The sequence below is a fragment of the Peromyscus californicus genome, unplaced genomic scaffold (genome assembly GCF_007827085.1).
Source record: "Peromyscus californicus insignis strain IS unplaced genomic scaffold, ASM782708v3 Scaffold_13__1_contigs__length_99412109, whole genome shotgun sequence".
Classification (NCBI taxonomy): Eukaryota; Metazoa; Chordata; class Mammalia; order Rodentia; family Cricetidae; genus Peromyscus; species Peromyscus californicus.
The window spans coordinates 16,528,475-16,544,686 of NW_026294424.1; the positions used below are offsets into that span (position 1 = coordinate 16,528,475).

General features: G+C 40.8%; 1 pseudogene; it reads right to left on the bottom strand.

Moving 5' to 3' along the window:
• Window positions 1-13,798: 13,798 nt before the first annotated feature.
• On the bottom strand, window positions 13,799-15,855 carry LOC128109014 (stress-induced-phosphoprotein 1-like; annotated as a pseudogene).
• Between the last annotated feature and the right edge of the window lie 357 nt (window positions 15,856-16,212).

A 16,212-nucleotide genomic window follows, 5' to 3' on the forward strand; every position in this document is an offset into this window, starting at 1 on the left:
AAGCAGCACAGTTGCAGCTGCATAGGACCAACTCTATTCAGTAGTGGCAATTCTGCAGGATTGGCTCCTCCATATACTCCAGCAGCTCGTAAATGGAGTATATGTTGTGGTAGACAGACTCAAAGCACTAGATCTGGGCCTGGATAGTAGCCACTCTCTGCTTCTTGACTACATATAATTAGCCCTGCTGCCTGGACTCCCTGATAAGAAGGACTGTACTTGGAACTGTGAGTCAAAAGAAGCCCTCCCTCCCTTAAGTTGCTTTTGTCAGAATGTTTTTATCATAGCAAAATAGAGAAAAGAGACTTTGATGCTACAGGCATCTCATGTTTCCCACTTCCACATCCTTCTGTTTATGTTTTCCCACACAAAACGCAGCCTCCCTACCTGTTCTGCTTGCAGAACTATCAGTGTTCTGATGTCACTACTTCCAGCATGTCTTCTCTTCCCTTCTTCCTCTCTGTGACAGCTACCCATGCACACTAATAAGCATTCAGATGATTTCTATGCAGTATTTATTTGCTTCTCCTTGCTATGATAACAAATAAACCACTTCTGAGTATTGGTGAAAGTATTAAGGCAACTCTACATAGTTAAAAGGGAGGTTTATTTTGTGGGGTAACTTACAAGTGAAGGGATAGGTTACAGGGTCCAGGAAAGGTGTAGTTCAGTCCAGCAGTGTTCTCTGGAGAACTCTGCTCGGTCTACCTCCAGCATCCAGGATCCAGGAACCAAGAGAGCCAGCACATCCAGATCTTAAGGGCTCCCTCTCAGCCCTGCCTCGTAGGTGTGACAGTTACTGGAAGCCTCAATGGGGGTGGTACTTCCAGGTCAAAGGTGGAACCACTACCCACTACATCTCCCCCTTTTGTCTAAATAAGAAAGTTCTAACCTAATACAAAACTATATACAGTAGTAAAGATTATCAAATATTGTCCAGGATGAATAAGGGATAATGACCTAGACAAGATGGAACTACAACCAACGTGAACAATATCAAATAAGAGACACATACCAAGATCCAGAGAAGTCTGGAGCATGCATAGATGGCACGTTACAGAGATCATTCCAAATGGTGCCCTATCCTGAAGAACCTGAATCTAATACTTAATATGTTATAGCTAAGATAGAAGATTGTAACTGTAACTGTTGAGTCTTCAATCCCATCAAAGACCTGAGAAGGGATATAATAATACCTGAGAAAGAAGGACTTAAGCAACTTTCGGGAGTCTTGCCAGAGTAGACTGAGACAGCTGGCAGCCTGGACAGTCACCTAATGTTTCTCAGCATCGTTGGTGCATTCAAATTGGCTACAGGCCTAGAGTATCTGACAGATCATTTTCAGAAGCAGGAATTCTGAAAGACCATCTTACCCTCTCTTGGCAGAGTTCAGTAGTCGCTTTTCCTTGTGTCCCGCTTGTCCAGAAAAGAGAGCATTCATACTGTCAGCAGTTGAAGCAAGGGCAGTTCTTTGCCCAGCAGGCCATTTTGTGCCAAGAAAAAGACAAACTTCCAAATGGAAATGTCTTAGAAGCCCAAAATTCTCTCAGGATCAAATTGGTGCTGCCAGGAGCAATTGTGTCTCATGTCAACATGTGAGGAGCTTCATCTAATTAAACATGTGTTGATTTATGCCAGTAGAATATAGACAGAAGTGATATTTGCCATTCCTTGGCTAGAGTGGTTTGAAAAATGCCCACACATTCTATGATGTCATTCCCTAAAAAAAAAAAAAAAAAAAAAAAAAAAAAAAAAGTAGAAATGTATTGACCTCCTCTTGTGTGAGAGTTAGATTGATTGAAAGATTCTCTTCTGATGGTCAAACATGGCAGATGTGGTCACATATAACTTCTATGATTGGGTCATAAAAGGCTGGAACATCAACTTTCCTGGACTCCAAACTGACTCTGAAGGATACTAACTACCATGTTGTAGGAACAATAAATCAGCTTCAATGGAGAGGACCATGTGTCAAGAATTTAGCTGACAAACTGTACCTATGTTTGGGAGCCAGCTTAGGATAGGACCTGCAGACTCATTCAGTCCTTCAAAGTGACTGTAGACTGGCAAACCTTGATCTTAGTCTAATGGGAAATGCAAAGCCAGAACCACCTAGCTATCCTGTTCTTAATTCCTAACTCACAGAAACAATGAACTAATATTTACTGTTTTCAGTATACCAGCAGATTAACTATAGATTCATGAATAACTAATACATAGGCTAAGCTATAAAGTAATACATGTAATATTTCAGCAAATTCATGTTTATAAGCCTTGAAATGAATGCTACTAAACTCTTGAAAGGCACGAGGGAAGAAGCCAATATCCCTTAGTTACTTGGACATGAGATCCTAGAAAGCCACTCCATTACAGACTTGGGACTTGCATGTCACTTGCTCATGTTTCCTCTGTGTAATATAGCCTCCTTTTACCTCCCAACATATTTAGTGTTCTTTATTACATATAATCATTTGAAGAAGAGTCTTTTTAAAACTCTAGTCTTCTTTTCTTATATAGATTTCAGATTAGTAAACAAAATTAGTGAAACATAAGATCCTGGTAGTATATGCGAGCATGCCTCAGGCAGTGCTCACATTCACCCTGTGTACTAGATACTATTGTCATCCTGAGTTTTGGGATACAGACTCTGGGTTAGAAGGAGGTTCAGTTGATTCAGGCCCAGAGAAGGCCAAGCAGCTGCATGTTCTGATACATGAAGTCTCAGCCATTCTGCTGTGCTATGAGAACACCTCTCAGTCACTCCCACAATGGCATGCCATTGTTGTTTAATTAATGTCTGTTTCTGCATAACTGAATGAACGAACAGCAACAAAAGGGAAAATGTCACAAAAGTTCACAGTTAATAATTTTTTTTTAAATCCAGTTGTCCTAAAATAGTTTTGTCCTCATACAAATGACCCTTTTTAGTTGTGTGCATCTGAACTTTAGGGTATCAGTGCCTAGAACAAATAAAGGGATTCTTTCACTGGATGAAAAGCATGCTTAGAAAATAGTAAAAAAAAAAAAAAAAAAAAAAAAAACACTTCTTCATTGCATCTACACTTTTAGATCAGAAGCCTCAAGTGCTTTGGGACATCAAACAAATTTAGGACTTCTGTGAATAGACAGCTCATTAAGGAAAGCTGCAGAAACCCACCAGCACCTTGTAAGGACAGAGTACAGATGGGTGCTGGGGTCGCTAGAAACCTGTATCCATTCACAAGGGCCTGCCTGGGGAACCTCAGCATGGTGACAAAGGGTGAATTGTTCCTCCAGAACAACAGGCCATGCAGGGAGAGAGCGGCTGCCTGTGTGCCCAGGGAAAAGGCCCTAAATGAGTCTCTGGCACAGACACAACAGGTCAGCCTTGACAAAGATGGGGACAGAGCTTTCTGCCAAAGAACTTGTCTCAGCTGGCTTGCTTTTGAGTTCAAACTCTATCATACTCAAACTAAAAACAGCTAAATTTCCAAAATATTCAGCCAAGTGCACCCTGGGAAAAAGCAGAGCTCTTAGTGAAAGCAAAGGGCTTCCTTTCTGATCCGCTTGGAACTAGCATTAGGCTCAAGCCATCTGTTTCCACATCAAGTTCACCCTATGATTTCAGTTCTCCTGAAGGGAAGCTTGAGTTTTCTGTACTAAAAACATTTTTTTCTTCCTTCAAGTGAAGTGTTAACAACAGTTAGCTTTTGAGGAAACTGGTGATTGGAACCAGAGCAACACATATTGCCCATTCTTATCTTCCTACACAAATTAGTTTTTTTACCATGCTGATGTATTTATTCTCTCTGTCTCTCTGTCTTTCTGTCTCTCTCTCTCTCTCTCTCTCTCTCTCTCTCTCTCTCTCTCTTCCTCTCTCCCTCTCTCTCTCCTTCTCTTTCTCTCTCTCTCACTCTCTCTCTCTCTCTCTGTCGTGTGTGTGTGTGTGTGTGTGTGTGTGTGTGTGTGTGTGTGTGTGTGTGTGTGTGCGCACACATATGGAGGTCAAAACACTTTATGGAGTCAGCCCTCACCTTCTACCTTTATGTGGGTTCTTGGGATTGAACTCAGGTAATCTGGCTTGTGTAGCAAGTGTTTTGACCTGCATAGCCATCTTGTCAACCCTATTTTATTTTTTTATTGCAGTTATGGGGGAGAGGTAGTGTGCATGAGCATACCATGGTACACATGCAGAGGACAACTTCAGAAATTTGGTCTCATTCCACCATATGGGTCCCAGGGATCAAACTGAGATCACTAGCCTTGGCAATAAGTCCATTTACCCAAAAGGCATCTCAACAACTCTAATTAATTTCAAACATCGGATTTCATGAAGGTGGAGATTGTGGCTATTTAAGTCTTTTGCTTTTGTATTATTCTGTTTCAAAAGAAATCAAATATTATGTTTGGAAACTCTAATAACTAGAAATCTCTGCTCCAAAATAACAACTATTGTTCACATAAACAAAAGCCTTACCTCTCAGGGGAAAGGCCAGTCTCTTCAGTGTGTGCTCCTTATAGTAGAATGTTAACAGAAACAAACACACACATCACATCACATCACAAAATGAGTTACTTTTTCCCATTAATATTGTTTAAAATAACTTACCCATGTTTTATTTATATTTGTTTTTATTTTCTGCAGTGCTGAGAATTGAAGCCAGGGCTTCACTCGTGCTAGGCAAGCACAGACTATTGACTTAAATCCAGCCATGTTACTCTTTTATGTGAGTATAAAAATTGGTTTCTGAGGGATATCCCCTCTCTACCCAGAGGATATATGACAGTATCTAAAAACATTTATCAAAACTGGGCATGGGGAAAGGTTCCTGCTGATGGATATGTATATGTATACATGGTACAGGCCAGAATGCTACTCAACATCCTTCAGTAGATGAGAGCCTGCAAACAAGTGACTGACTATCTGGCCCAAACATCACTAGTGCTATTGATGTGCATAGGCACCATTATTCAAATGTCCTGACCCTTTCTGACATAGAAATTTGCCTGAAAGTCATGCTCACAGTTAGGGAAGGAATGAGATCTTAATTGCTTGACTGACACATCACACGTGGGCTGAGATTAGCCAGAGCTCAGGCAGTGTTTATGTCCATTCTTCCTGCATATGCAATCTACTTAATAAATGCTGTGAGGTGAAATAAAATAAAAACCTGATTCTTTCTTTTTCATTTATTTCATAAATATTTGTTGAATATCTGCTGTACTATCAGGTAGACAGACAAATTGTTCTGCCAAGCATGGTGGTGCATGACTTTAATCCTAGCACCTGGGAAACAGAAAAAAGTGAATCTCTGTGAATTCGAGGCCGGCCTGGTTTACATAGTGAGTTTCAAAATGCCAGAGCTACATAGGGAGACCCTGTCTCAAAAAACAAAAAGAAACAAAACCTCACAAAGACAAATGGTTATTTAAACATGAGCATTGTTGTCTTAGTCAGAAAGAACAGTGCCTGGGTTATTTCTAAATGTCACAATCAATATTTTGGCCAGGAAATGCTATTAAAACACTAAAAGGAAACAAGAATAAAACTGGAATGTCTAGGCACCTTACAAATTAAACACGCATATAATTAATTCTCTATGGACAAGCATAGACTTCAACACCAATTCAAAGGACTAGAAAGAGACTTAACGAGTGAGAATCCAGACTGTGAATATGGGTGGTGGCAGCTTCTGGAACGTCATCTTTAAACTTTCTGACTGGCTCCTATCCTGATGATCTGCCTCAGAACAGGAGGTTCTCCGGGACTTCCCTCTGGGGCAAGAATAGCCGGAAGGAAGGACGTGACTGTGTCATCCCTGGGGACTGAACTTGGCTCTTCAACTTGAACAGAGTCACTGGGAAAGGTCCTGACCTGTCCCTGCCCACTTAGTCATGAATCCATTCATTTTTAATTCCCTCATCAAAGTAAGACCGTGACAATATCTTTACTTGAAGAAATTTTACCAGGCCTGGTTGTTCAGGCCTGTAATTCCAGCTAGTTTGGGAGGCTAATGCAGGAAGGTCACAAGTTCAGAAGTATCTGAGCAACTAGTTAGATATTGTCTCAAAATAAAGTGTAAAGGAAGGCTGGTGGTTCAGCTTGGGTGTAGCAGACAGGGATGGGGGACCTTAGTAAGATCAGTGCTCTCAGGACTTCTAATACTTGCAGCATTATAACATATGAACATGTAGACTAGTGAATTAAACTCTTTGAATACAATACAAAAGCAGTCCTTGCACTTTTTCACAAGCCTCTGGCTAATTGTCATTCCCAACAGGAGCAGGTCTTCCTTCTTGAACTTAGCAGAAATATCACTGTAAGTACTTGATAACAGCTTCCTTTGTTTATAATTCAGAAATATCACTTCCAATAAAAAAATGTCATTTTTCATAACAACAGGAGAGCTGTGGCACCTTCCTGGTGCTAGGTAACAGAGTGTGTGTCACCACACCCAGCACATAAGATGAATGATTTTTTTAATTGAAAATCAATTTTTTATACATACATTCTGACTTCAATTTCCCCTCCTCCTCCTCCTGCTCCTCCTCCTCCTCCTCCTCCTCCTTCTGCTCCTCCTCCTCCTCCTCCTCCTTCTCCTCCCAGTCCCTCCCCACCTCTCCCCACATCCAGATCCATACCCTTTCCATCTCTTGTTAGAAAACTAACAGGTATCTAAGGAAAAATAATAGAATAAAATAAGATAAAACAAAACAAATTGGAATAGGATGAAACAACCAAATCAGAAAAAGAGCCGAAGAAAAAGCACAAGAAATGTATATAGATGCAGAGGCACACATATTCATACACAGGAATCCCATAAAAACATAAAACCAGAAGCACTTACATATGCAAAGGTCCTGTAAGGGAAAAAAAAAGCCTTCGTTTAGCATTGTGATACAAGAACTTCCAAAAATGACCTTGAGTTCATTTTGTGTAGGGCATCTACTTCTGAACATGCAGCCTATTCTTAAGAGTGATTTGTATCCTCACTGAGACTCTCTTAAAGAAAACTTACTTTTGATTTGCAAGTGGCTATCAATTGGAGATAGCTTCTGGGTTAGAAATGGGGCACGTCTCTACTTTCCATCTCAATGCTGGAACTCCATCTGGTGAAGATCTATGGCGGCCCTGTGCATGGTACCACAGTCTCTGTGAGTTCTTAAGTGCACCAGAGCCCTCTTGTATGTAGAAAGCCTCCATCCCCTTTGGTTCTTACATCTTTCTGCCTCCTCTTCTCTTGGGTTCACTGAGCCCCAAGGGGAGGGGCTTGATGGAGACATCCCTTTTAGGACTGATTATTCTACAGTCTCTCACTCTCTGCATGATATCTGACTATGGGTCTCTGTATTTGTTTCCATTTGCTGCAAGAGGAAGCTTATGATGATGGCTGAGCAAGGCATTGATTTATAAGTATAGCAGAATGTCATTAGGAGTCATTTATTGCTACATTCCTCTAGCATAGTGGTTCTCAACCTGTGGGTCACGAATCATGTGACTGTTGTGGAATAATCCTTTTGTACACTATAAAGATTTGTCACTTGCTTTAATGAAACACTGCCAGTAGCCAGACAGGAAGTGTAGGCAGGGTGACCAAACTAAGAATGCTGGGAAGTGAAAGGGCAGAGTCAAGGAGTTGCCAGTCAGACACAGAGGAAGTAAGATGAGCATGCCGCACTGAGAAAAGGTAGCAAACCACGTGGCTAATAAGATTATGGGTTAATTTAAGTATAAGAGCTAGTCAGTAATAAGCGTGAGCTACCAACCAAGCATTTATAAGTAATATAAGCCTCCAAATCAATTATTTAAGAAGTGACTGCTGGGTATTTGGGAACAGGCAGGCAGGAGAGAAACTTCTGCCTACATGTGGCACCCAAACATTTGGCAAGAATTGCCACATAATACTTGAGAAAGCTTAAAAAAAGGGATTCTAAACACAAAAAAAACAGAGTCAAACACAGCTTCTTGGTAACTGTCTTTTCTCCAGTAGGCTTTGTTTGCTGGCAGTGAGCAGAGGCATGGCTCCTTTAAGAGATGGCTTCCTGACTCAGCATTAGCAGCAAAACCCATGTGGTGCTTTTAAGAGGCTCTGCTATGAAACACTTAAATGGAGTTTATGAGTATATCATGCTACTCGGTGGCAGTGTGGACCCAAAAACTTCTTAGAGTTGGAGCAGTAAACATGGCTTTCAGAGTTGGCAGTAAAGGTGTCTCTGCCATGAGACTAGCTTCTCAAGGAACCAAGGATTGGGACAGAGCCAGCTGCCAAGGCTGCAGCTTTAGTCCTAGCCGTGCCTGATTACCAGCTTAAATGCCCATCTGGTCAGAAAAAAATAAAGATATACAGTAAAGACAGGTTAAAACAAAAACAAAAAAAACCTCTAAGTGGGTTACAGTGTGTTTAAAAATATGTGTAGGCTTGGGAGAGTAAAGAGAGGGTACAGATAGTCATAAAAAAGAAATACATAGTTTTAAAATAATAAAGTCCTCAAAAAGGGAGTAAAGTAATATAAAAAAAGCCACATAAAGATGGAAAATACACACAGAGTCAGGACACTGTATGTTATTGTGTTGTCTTTGAATTGTTTGACTGCTGAGGAAGGAGCAACAGCTGCTGAGAGACATTTGATTATAAATGTTGCTGGATTAATCCAACCTATATATTTTAAAAATGCCTTGACTTCAAAATTTAAGTCAAAAGTTACTTTGACGAAGAGGTTATGCTTTTTATTTCTGTGGAAATGAGAGGCTGTGGATTCATTCTATGTTAAGAAAAATCAGATTTGATCAAGGAAGACCCCCTGGAAAATCTCTAATGAGAACAGATGGCCCAGATGATCCAATGTTTCAGAGTGTCTCTGTTGCAGTTTCCTCTGAGTTCAGCTTCCAGAAAGGTTTCAAGGCTGCTGGCTGAGATGATCCAGCCTCACAGACTACTCCAGTCAGGACTTGACCATAGTCCTAAATTTTCTCAAGGTCCCCATAAGATTAACAGTGCATCCAATCAAAAGGAAGTAGCCTAGAAAACTACACTCACATTCCCAAAAAAATGGGTTATGGATGTTTGTCTTTGTTTAGGGGGTTTGGTTACAAATTGTTATTGGTCATACTCAATCTCTTTCTAAAAGAAGAAAGGGGCATGTAATATAGAAATGATGAGGGGAAAGAGTAGATTATTAAATCTACTTTAATAAAAAAACTGTTAACCTTATACATTTTATATCAGTATAGATTTTAGTTTATTGATACAAATTTAAAGTTAATTTTGTTATTCTGTATGTATCTTTCTACTCTTGTTTAGGGTATTATGCTTATGCAGCTCATTTAAAAATGTAATATATAATTAAGAAATACAGACTAATAGTCATCTATAATAGCAAACCTATAGTCTTATTATGTATTTTTTCAAGGTCAAACAGATATATTTCAGATAGACAGACAATCTTCAAACACTTCAAAGACCTACAGAATATGGCATTTAAAATGTTTTAAGAACTTAGACTTTTCTTGACAGTGAGACGGGTCTGCTTCTGGCAGCACCAATTACTTCAGAGAGGATGATAGACATTGAAGAAACTCCATATGGAGTTTGTTTTCTTTATGGCAAAAGCTAGTCTTGTGGGCAAAGAAAGTGTCCTTGCTTCAATTGCTGGCAATATGCTATACAAATTGGACAAGCAGGACACAAAAGAAAGTGACTGCAGAACTTTGCCAAGACAAGGTGGGACAGTCCTTCAAAAATCCTGCTTCACAGATAAATGTGTCAGCTATATTAGGCCTGTAGGCCGAAGGTGGATGCCCCAATGTTGCAGAGGAATTTTGGGTGACTGTCCAGGCAGCCTGATGTTCTTGCCATTAGGTAATATTACATCCTTCTGGGGTCTTGGATGGAATTGAAGACTAGATAGTTATAGTTTGCATTAGTTATAATAAAAGATAAATTAAATACAAAACTTTAGACTCACCAAGATAAGATAGATAATTAAGTATTTTCTCTAACTTTGCCAAATGCAAATGGATCACATAGTGTTACTATAATTGTTACTTAATAACTGTTTTGTTGTATATAATCTTACTATGTTAAATTTAAAACCTTTGGGGCTGGAGAGATGGCTCAGTGGTTAAGAGCATTGACTGCTCTTCCAGAGGACCCAGGTTCAATTCCCAGCACCCACAGGGCAGCTCACAACTGTCTGTAACTCCAGTTCCAGAGGATCCTTACACAGACATACATGCAGACAAAATACCAATGCACATAAAATAAAAATAAATAAATTAAAAAATTTAAAACCTTCCCTTTTAATTAGACAAAAAGAGGGAAATGCTGTGGAATAATCCTCTTGTATGCTGTAAAGATTTGTCACTTAAAATTGGTTTAATAAAACACTGATTGGCTGGTAGCTGGGCAGGAATTTAGGTGGGAAAGACAAACTGATAATGATGGAAAGAAGAAAGGTGGAGTCCAGGAGTCGTCAGCCAGATGCAGAGGAAGCAAGATGAGAATGCCGCACTGAGAAAAGGTACCAAGCTACGTGGCTAAACATAGATAAGAATTATGGGTTAACTTAAGTGTAAGAGCTAGTCAGTAATAAGCCTGAGGTACCAGCTGAGCACTTATAAATAATATTAAGCCTCTGAGTAAATTATTTAAGAAGTAGCTGCTGGGTATTTGGGAACAGGCAGGTGGAAGAGACACTTCCACCTACATTTGGCAAACCTATATTTCTAAAAATATTTATATTATGATTCATAACAGTAGCAATTATGAAGTCATAACAAAAATATATTATAGTTGGGGGTCACCACAACATGAGGAACTATATTAAAGGGTTGCCACATTAGGAAGTTTGAGAACCACTGCTTTAAAACAGTACCATTTGGTTTTCCCCTCAGTCCCTGGCCTATCTAGTCTCAGGTTCTTGGCCACACAAGCTGGTTATGAGTTCCAGCTCATAGAATCAGATATTGGTTGGTTACTCCCACAAGAGGTCCCTGGTTTGCCCTGTCTCCTATTCTCCACAGTCTTAGATTAGTCCCCACCTCCAATTTCACATGTGACCCAAGTCTCAGATACTGTTCAAAGTCTAGTATTGTCTATTTTGAGATTTGAGGTCTGAGGAAATAGCCAGATGTGTTGGGGTCATAGGAGTAGGGATAGGGTCCAGAAGCAACTGAAGAGTTCAGGATACAAGAGCTACTCAGGTCCAAGGGCTTTAGCTAGAATCATAAAAATCACAGGAATGCAGCATACCATCTGCCTAGCAGTGTTCAGCCTGGGCCAGTCACATTGAGTGTTCAGAACCCCTGGTCCTATGCCATCAATCAAAATGAGACAACTTCCACTAAGAGCTGAAACTTTGGGCAAGCCTGCTAGCTTTAAATTATACCCATGTCAGTTTGAGCTATGGAATGAGTTAAACTCAGCATGCACCTCGACTCTGACTCACTCCAGTTTCTTAGAACAAAGAAAATACCAGAAGTTATGCACAAGCAGCCTGGTATACTCCACACTCAGAATTTCCTTTTGGAAAAGGTTTAATGCTCATCCTTTCTTAAAGCACATATATTGAACTTTTTATTTACTAAACAATGGATTTACAATATTCTAGGGAGTATCTTATGTTCCTTACAAACATTATTTTGTGTATCTATTTATGTGCACAAGTACATTTATAAGAAACTGCATGGTAAGAGGTTGCAAACATCTTAACATTTTTAGTGTCTTTGTGACTTTATTTATTTAATATTTTAAAATAATATGAAGTTAGTATGTTCTAGTTTAAGAAAGTGAAAAGTTTTATAAAGAGAATATGAGTGCTTTTGGAGTGCTCCTTCCAAATCCTTCCTGACAAGGTAACTCTAATGTTCATCACTGTGTGGGGCCTTTGGAGAGGGCCCTAGAAACACCTTAAGAGAAGCCTGACTAAAAACAAACTGATAAAGATAAACAGAAGGTAAAGACTAATATCTTTTGAGAAAAGCAAATAATTAAGAAATGAAGGGAACAAGCATGGAAAGATTTGAGTCCTCTTACAGAAGGGTAAATAGCATAGTTGTATTTGAAATTTTAAATTAATGCTGCCAAGGTAGAAATGATGAGGAACCAGCCAAAGGTCTTAGGGGCACTGTAGAGGGAACAATGTGAAAATTAAGGCTGTTCATAACTCATCAGTGGATTTTTAGTGTTATAGGAAAATAGCAAACCCTATGGGTTCATTTCGATACACATTTCAAGAATTTGTTCACAAGTCCTTGGGAAGCAGTCCAGTTACTTCTTGCTCTTTAGCTGCAGGTGGCATCTGCACATCCAGCAGATGCAAAAAGGACAGCTTTGCCCTTCCCTGGAGAGAAGGGCCCATGTTTGCCCTTCCCTGGAGAGAGAGGTCCATGTTTGCCCTTACCTGGAGAGAGGTCCATGTTTGCCCTTCCCTGAGAGAGAAGTCCATGTTTGCCCTTCACTGGGGAGAGAGGGGTCCACGTTTGCCCTTCCCTGGAGAGAGGTTCATGTTTGCCCTTCACTGGAGAGGGGTCCATGTTTGCCCTTCCCTGGAGAGAGGGGTCCAGTGGCCTGTCCACTGAGACTTCACATCTTCAAAGAACCTATGCTCTCCCAGGGTGCTTCCTTGAGATTGTTAGCCGCAACTTCCAGAAGCCTTCTAAGCTGGGAAATCTCCCAGGTTTCCTGGAGAATGGGGGCAAGGCTGGCCACCACTAAAGGAGCCCTTCATCACTAAGGCTTTGTGGGATCAACATGTAGCACACACAGTAAGGAATAGTGTGAGTAGATGGATTCACTGGAGACTATGAGAAAAGAGAAATAAAGACAGAAGAACACTACTAAGTCCTGCAGGGCCACCACTGTAACCCCAAATAAAATAAGGCCCCACTCACCACCCTCCCAGCTGCAAAAATTTTGCAAATTGACAATCTTTCTCTCCTAAGAATACCAAAAAAAAAAAACAAACAAACAAAAAAAAAAACCATTACCCAGGGGTAGGAGCAGGAAAATGGACTCCTAGCTTATTGACCTTAGCATGGCATCTGATTTGAAAGGGGTTTGGATCCTGGAGTCTTAAAACACGCATGTTAATGGTTATTTCATATAAACACAAAGCTTTCTTAACTTTGTCTCAGAGCTTAATTATTCCAAGGACGAGCTGATGTCTTCCCCCCAGTACTCTGGGATACTGTGTCCTGAACCCTGGGCCTCTCAAATAGAACACAAGAGATTTATTCACACATACTTAGCCCTTTTAAAGTTATGAGACAGGATCTCTCTGAATTGCCCAGGTTGCTCTTGTATTCACTTTGTAGCTCAGGCAGGCCTTGATTTTGTAATCTTTCTTCAGGCTTCCCAAACAAATAGGATCACAAGTATGTGCCCATATGCCTAGCCATGTGTCTTGATTTAAACTTCTAAGTTTGAAAAATAGTTGTGGGGTGTTATTAAGGGGGTGTTGACCTAATTCAGTCTGTGCTAAGTTGCACGTTAGAGTGATGTGGGAGCTTTAAAATGCTAATAATTGTAGCCCACCGCAGAAATTCCAATGGGATTGTCCTGGGGTGAGGGCAGAATATCCTATCACTTTTAGAAGTTCCTCCAAAGGACTTAAATGCACAAAGAGACCTAAGAAACAAGAGTGTAAGAAATTGACTTTAATCACTAGGATCCAGTACAGTGAAACTCCTAGGCCACAGAAGCAAGCACAAACTGGCCTAGACTGATCCTTCCACAGCTTAGTAAATACAGACATACCAGGTGGGAAAGTGTGATACACTTTCTAAACATGGCTCCCAATACTAATTTATAAGCCATGTGGGTTAATAAACCACAGCAAGGGCATATCAGGAAAGGCAATAAATGAGAAAAAGTCAACTATTAGAACAGTAGGTAATAAGACTATCTCAGTGACATTAGCATAGACATTTAAGGTAAGAGTAAGAGGTTTATCTTAAAAGAATGGATGTGAGAAAAAAGGACAAAATGAGGAGAGAGAAAGAGTGATTAACGGAGGAATTTGTGTTGGAGAGATGGCTCCGCTGATAACGGTGCTTCCCACCAAGCCAGACACCTAAGTTTCATCCATGGGACCCAAAGGATGTAAAGGAGAGAACTGACTCCTGAAAGTTGTCCTCAGACTTCCACATGTGCACTGGCATATGTATGGGAACACACATAAATGAGACAGAAAGTTCACAAAATTATCGTTGAGTTCATTTTGTATTGGCCAACTGTTCCTGGGCATGTAGCCTACCCTAAAGTATGGTTAATATGCCTAAGGTGACTCACTGGAGAAAACTGGTTTTTCCTTTGCCAGCCATTGTCAGTTGCAGATAGTTTCTTGGTTAGGGATAGAAGCCTGTGTCCACTTCCCTGTCTCAGTATTAGGACCCTATCGGGCTCGAACTGATGCAGGTCTTGTGAATGCTGCCACCATCTCTGAGTTCATATGTGTATGAGTCCTGTTGTGTCTGGAAGACACTCTTTCCTTGAAGTCATCCACCACCTCTGGCTTGTAACAGTCTTTTCTCCTCCTCTTCTGCATAGATCCCTGACCTTGAGGGGAGGGCTTTGATGAAAACATCTCATTTAGGACTGAGTGTTCCAAAGTCTCTCACTGTCTGTACATTCTCCAATTGTAGGTCTCTGTGTTTGTTCCCATCTACTGCAAGAAAAACCCACACCTTGAGATTTGCCATGGTCTTCTGCTTTACATCCTCTGAACTATCCTGTCAATTGTACTGCACCATCATATGATGCTGTTAACCATCCACTGTCTCCTTACCACTGGAGTACAGCACCCTCTGGTACACATCCCTAGCTTGGGTATAGCCTTCCCTGGTCCCAGGACAATTGTTTCCCTCTAACTCTTGATCAATGTCAGCTTCAGCTGGCTGCATTCCTCACAATCCTGGAACACCAGCTGTAACTCTAGGTTCCTGTACAGTTTGGCATCTCTTTGGATCCATTTAATGGTTTCTGTATAATGCTTCATAGAGTGGGGATAGTCCCCTTTTGGGAAGCATTTGTTGCCCATATTTGTCTCCTCCAATGCCAAGTCAGAGTTGGTGTAGGCCAGCTACTCTTGCTCCTTCAGGAATTTTTCTGCCTGCTGGCCTTTTGTGAGCCTATTTGGGGTTCAGTTCTATGTCAGAGACTTATGGAAATGACAGTATCTTTGTATTTTTCTTCTTTGAAATAGGAAGTGCCAATTTGGGCACCTTTGGAAATCTGTTAGTAGTCTTCTTGATCCTCTCTGCCCATTGCAATGGTCTCACAAACTCCAGGAATTTGTTGTGGTCGTCCTTTTCAAAGTGCACAGCTGCTTGACTGGTTCTCAGTCATGCTGGCACATCCCAGTTCCTTGGCCCTGTCATGATGCTTCAAGACTATGTCAAAGTCTTTCTCCCCATAGGCATCATTCCCCAACTCTTTCAGTACCTGTTTTTTTATTCTCTGGAAGATCTTCTATTGGCTCTGCTTGATCTCCTTGCTGGGAGAAGATGGAAGAAGGGCAGGTGGCAGCCTCTTCTTCTTTATCCATATTTCCCAAGGAGGACACTGAGTGTGGTCATGATTGAGGATCTTGTTGTTTTGTGTCCAGATTTCATAGCATGTTTTGTCATTGCTGTCAGTTTCTGGTACATTGGTCACTTAGCACTGCCCTGGGATCAGTCTCCAACTTCTGATATAAATTAGGCATGTTGAAAGGATTTGCTATCTTACAGGCTTTTATATACTGCTTCTCTGCCTTTACTACTGAGGTGTCAAAATAGCTGCAGTGGAGAAACCAGCTGCTGGTGACCAAGATCCATTCACTGATGGAGACAGAACCTTCTGGGATCCCAGGTGACCGATCCCAGGGACCACCACATCAGGCTCCTAATACATCACCAACATCCATTTATTAGCTCCCCTTTGGAATATGGAAAAGAGCAAATGTGACTGCTAGAGTAATGCACAAACCCTGGAGTAAGGGAATCTGTTTACATAGTTGGTGCTTTATGTGGGAATTACTTAATTGAAGTGTATTTAACCTACATTCAATGTGTACCAAACACTCTGGATTCTATGAAAGTTCGAGTTCTGAACCAAAAATGAGCAAGCAACGAGAAAATCTAAAATAATTAAGAATCCAGAACCAACGTGGGCATCTACTGGATGAGGAAACTAAAGTGAGGGAGGGAATGGGGCTTCTGTAGCTTTACCATGCGGAGCCCAGAGCTGGGGT